The sequence below is a fragment of the Eutrigla gurnardus genome (assembly GCF_963514095.1).
Source record: "Eutrigla gurnardus genome assembly, chromosome: 11".
Lineage (NCBI taxonomy): Eukaryota > Metazoa > Chordata > Actinopteri > Perciformes > Triglidae > Eutrigla > Eutrigla gurnardus.
In genome coordinates, this window is record NC_139925.1 from 5145976 (window position 1) to 5151534 (window position 5559).

Consider the following 5559-nt stretch of genomic DNA (forward strand, 5'->3'; position numbering starts at 1 on the left):
AATATATGTAGGTTTCTTGATTCAAACGTTTTAAACAAGCAAGTTAAACACATTTTTTTCCCAACTTGGCAACACGTTCAGACGTCAAAGCACCCGGCCGAGAACTATCCTCCAGGCGGGCTGCGAGCACATGATTAAAGTTCCTGTACGTTCAGACGTCAAAGCACCCGGCCGAGAACTATCCTCCAGGCGGGCTGCGAGCACATGATTAAAGTTCCTGTATGTGATTAATAAATCACACCGCCGGGTCAACAGAGACTCCAAAATAAAGGCTCGAAGGCACCCAACCTGCTGCTGCAATGACATCAGAGGTCAAAGGTTAAGCCTCCCTCTCACGGTGATTGATACTGTTGGAGAGAGCAGAAATAAGGTGCAGCTTTTTTCTGTTATTCAACCTTTGATATGGAAGGGGGAAATTGCTTCCTGCTGCCCCGGACCACGGTTGCTGTGTGAACCCATGATGTCACATGATTGAGTGACCTCATCCCCGCCATTCAGCCTCGACTGCCACCTGAGGGTGGCTTCAAATTGCACTCTGGGAAAAAAAAGAAGTACAATAAAGGGGCCTGTATGACACAATGTGGGCCTGCTCACTGTGCTTCACACCCTGGAACGCATGAGGCTGCTTTCTATACGGCTTTGTTTCACGCACACCATTTTAATTATAGACGGCCACGGCAACACGCAATGACAACGCTGACGTGCTGATGTTAGCAGGTATGATGGTTGCCATGATAACCATCGGGTAAACTATTTAGCGCTAAACACAGGACAGCCGAGGCTGCTGGGAAAGTTGGTACTTTTGCAGGTGTTTGATCAAAAAACAAAGTGTTGGGAATTTAAAATGTTGTTTCCAGGTGAAAAAGTGAAGGGATCCTATCCTCTGGGGAACACGAATTTGCACTGAAATTCATAGCAATCCATCCAAATAGTTGTTGTTGACATGACACTCTGCACCAAAGGGTTACCCTCGTGGTGACAGGAGAATAAATACATCAGGGGATCAGCAAAGTTGTTAGGGTTCACCCACAGGGGGACCATGAGTGTCTTTGCAGAAAGACTTGAAATGTGTGTTGCCATGCCAGGCTAAAACATTCAAAGTATTCTTTGAATTCTAAAACTTTTGCAAAGAACAGACAAGAAAAAAAAGCATTCCCGTTCATTCCCCGTGACCCTCCGACTCCCACGGATGCCAGTCTGTCATCAACTGGCCTCCAGTCCAGCAGCAGGAACACAAACTCACTGCGAAGTGGAGACGTTTGATCATCTGCAACAACGTTTCCTCGTTCCTTGACTTTGAATTATCCACTCTTTTGATCTTTAATGTTCTAAAATCACTTCACTGATTCTCGAATGTTGCAGCCAAATGTCAAAGTAGGACAAGAAACACGTTCACTGCAGGTCAAACTAAAGGCCCTCTTGTTTTAAAAAGCCAGGTCTGACTCCTTCAACTGTTACAGGTTTGCACACTCGCGGTTTACCTGCAAGTCGAGTCAGAGGGATGAAAATAATAAATGCGTCATGCTTCGACGGTTGAGCTGCAGTGTCTCTGCTTGTTTCTCTCTTTCTTGCTTGTGTGACAAAACTTGGCACTCCGTCTGTCTAAACAATGAGTCCCGGCTGACTAAGATCTAAGATGGCATTTTATTGTGCATGATGTCATGGCTCTGTATGGTTGTGATAAGAGCCGACATGTCGAGAAAAGAAACGTGTGAAAGGCAACTCCGAGGATGAAGCGCCACAGGTGTGTTTGTGTGTGTGTGTGTGTGAACGTCAGCTGATAAGCATGCAGTCTCATTAGGTCAAAGAGCCCCGAGGTGAGCGTCAAGACGCGGCGCCACGATTACATCAGTATTAAAAAGCCGTGATTAAAGGGTTCGGTGCTCCAGTTGACAACTTTTCTAAGCCTGCAGCTTTTTTTTATGTTTTTTTAAAAGTTTGTTTGTGTCATAAACCACGTCGTGACCTCGCGGAGGTCAAATCGAGCTCCACGTGGACGTCGAAGCCGTTAAATGATGTCAAATGTGTTTATAATTCCCGTCGTTCCATAAACTCTGCAGCTGTCATGTTGTTTCGATCCGAGCACAAATCATTTCATTGTTAACGCTGCGTTTTAAGCTCCGGTGGCTGGAGCACAAAAGCCCACAGGCGAGAACGAGAGAGGCTAGCTCATTGTCAAGATGTGGGTTCAGACTTGTGAGCTAAGAGCGAAGGAATGCCAAGCTATTTAGATCAACAGATAAGCAATTAATACAAACGCATGACTTCATCATTTCGTCGATACCGCCACCGCCGCCTTGAAGTTTGTGTTTCCTCGTTGTCATTTGTCATTCACAACTTTAACTTTAACTCTTTGATGCTTGTGTTTCCTCTCAAAGTGAACTGGTATAAAAAGGCACGTTTTTGAAACTGTGTTTATGCTCCGTTTGTCCTGCTCGTTAAAAAAACATTGAAAAATACAGGTTTTTGGGGCAAATTAATACATCTTGGTGGCGTTCCAGGCCCACTACAGTTTTAGTCATAACTACAGGGTCGCCCATAAAGTTGGAATCATTTGCAAATGTCTTTTATAGCGCAAAACAAATGTTATGCATGAATACATTTTTCACCTGGGTAATTATGACACATAATGTAAATCATTGCACCTGGTCAAAAGTGATGACTGATACATTTAAATAGGAATCAAACAGAAAAAACGAAATATTCCAACTTTATGGGGAACAGTGTATAAAAGACTTGATCCTAATGGTTTTACGAGTAAATTTGTAAATTGTGTTGAACCGGAGCTGCTGGGGTCAGAGCTCCCTGGCTGCTCTCAGATCAGGACAAGCACGTCTGACATAACACATGTGAAGTCGATATTTTCATTTTTCTATTCCTTTCATGTCAAATCCATTTTCATTTTTTATGACGATCCAGAAAGAAAGAAAAAGCTTATCTGCTCTGAAACTCAACCAGGAAGCCGATCATGCCTTTGTGATGACATACGCCAAGTGGAAAAGTACAGACACCCCCCCCTTAGCTCCCATACATATTCTGTCCCGGCCGCCACAGCTATCGCTCTCCTTTCATGCGGGTTGCCTCGGTGACATCACCGCCTTGAAGAAGTCTTCCAAGTCGTATTTACTGACTCTAATAAAATAGAAGATATCTAACAAGGGTGATCACCCGGGGGGGAAAAGCATCATGGGGTTTTTTTTAATCATCATCTTGGGAGGCAATGATATCAGCCATCAGGCCACAACCTGCTCGTTTCTTCTTCTTTTCTTTTAACGAAGATGCAGATGAAGGAGAACGGCACAGATGAAGAGCTGTCACATTAAGGCTTAAGCTTTAAGTGATTTGAAGCGGATGTGGGCGAGTAATTAAGATGAGCGCTGCGGTGGAGGGACTTCCAGGGTAAACCACATGAGGAAGGTGTTACGGTAGCCGGTCGGTGGATGTGGGACACCTGGTTCAAATCGAATCAGACAGCGACTCTGAGCAAACAACTCTACATCCTTTATAAATGTTTACAGGCCGAGTGGGGAAAAAACGTGGCTCCGCAAATAAAGGCTCCACTCCAAAGACCGAATAATGAACTTTCATACGAGTTGATAAAAGTGTTGCACTTCACGGTGAAGAAATGTAGCTATTAATTAGAAAAAACGTACAAGTAAATTGACGCTATGTTACGTGTCCATTAACACACTTTTGGTATTTTGGAGTTAGATGAAATGGCGACAACACTCTCAGGTCCCTGCGTTAAATACTGAGCTAAGGGAGTGATTAGCTTAGCTTAGCATAGGTTAGCATTAAAACTACTACTACTACTACTACTACTTGCTCTTATAAAGTGTTCATATCTTGAACGGTAGAGCTGGTTGGTGTGCTTTTGACGTTTCCGATCTTTATGCTACGCTAGGCTAACAACACTTAAGCTCAGTACTTACTTTTTCATGTTCTCTATACTTTAATGTTTTGGTGTTTCATGGGATAAATCAACGTTATGGACTTTTTAATGACTGACTTCAAGTTGTATTCTAAGCTGCAGTTTTCTCAGCAACATAAAAAATAATGATCCTAAAATTAAAACAACTTACTTTCCCCCGAAACCCGTCTCCACTTGTTGACAACCAACAGTTCGTTCATGTGTCACACAGTCACACAGTGTACCCACACGCTCCCATAAATCACACACTTTTAGAGCTCCGGCAAATATGAGAGGAAATGGCATTTTTATATATCGTCAGCCAAACCCCCTTGAACTCCACCCGCCCAGCCCTTCCCGTGAGCACCACCCAACCCAACACACGATTTATCTCTGATTTCAAGCTGCAACACATTACAAAAAAAAACTCTTCCTCAGATGACCTCATCGTGAAACCGAAGCTTCTTTTTTTTTTTTAAAGCGCCATTATGTCGGGGGCCACGTCTAAACGACTGTCGCAGAAACACTAATATTTATTTAATGTTTCTATTTCTATGGAACCACATTTGATTTAACTTCATTGAATGGGTTTTTTTTCTCAGCACAGCGAGACGTTACAACCAGGTGCCGGGGTCAAGTCAGAGGTCAGCGTGAGTGAGGAGTGAGAGTTTCCTTTTTTGGGGAAAAGCTTTCACCAGTGGAAGCAGCAAAAATATTTTCTCCCCCCTCTGCTGTCGAGCCCTCCTCAGTAATCCCCCCCGCTGCCCCGACATACGCACACCACCCCCTGCCATTCCAATCAGTCAGCCCCGACATGTGCTCTGCTGAACCCCTCATCATCAGCTGCTCCGTTCAGCTGGTAACCCGGGCGACAACTGCTCCTCGCCTGATGGTGAAAGGCTCGGGAGCTGAGGAAAACACTCACTCCGGGAGAAGACGTCGCTCACACACACACGACCCTCTGAAGCTCCTCACATCGCAGCCTGGATTTCTTTTTTTGTTTTATTTTTTTAAAAACCTGTCCCTCTGCACTTTAAGGTGGAGGTGTAAGGCGAGAGTTTGTTTCAGCTGAGGATATTACGTCATAGAGGATACAAGCTGTGACTGAAGAGGTCTGACAGAGGTCTCTCACCCTCCCGACTCCATTACTCACCTCTTATCTGGACAGATTTTTCTGTTCGGGGGGTTCAGAGGGGAAGTTTTGACAGCCAGGCTTTACAGCCCACTCTCTGCGCTCTGTTGCTGCTGACAGAGAGAGAGAGAGAGAGAGAGAGAGAGAGAGAGAGAGAGTGAGAGAGAGAGAGAGAGAGAGCGGTGACTTCATCTCCTCTCTTAACCAACCCTCTTTTCCTCCCTCCTATTTTTTTCAGCTTTTCCTTTTTTTCTTTTTTTTTCGCCAATTTTTTTTGGGTCCGGCAGCATGCCAGCAGTTTTCATCTTGCTGCGGTCCCTGGTTATCAGGCTCCTCAGTAGCAGCCTGGCAGGCTCCGTGGCACGGTTCCTCAGGAGAAGCCTCTCTACGGGCGCTGCCCACCTTGGCACGGCGCTGCGCCACGTCTGGGACCGCATTCGATCCCAGGAGTCCAAGGAAGCCGTCCTGGGCTGCGTGCTGTGTATTCTCAACATGCACAAGAAGGTGGAGAACTGAG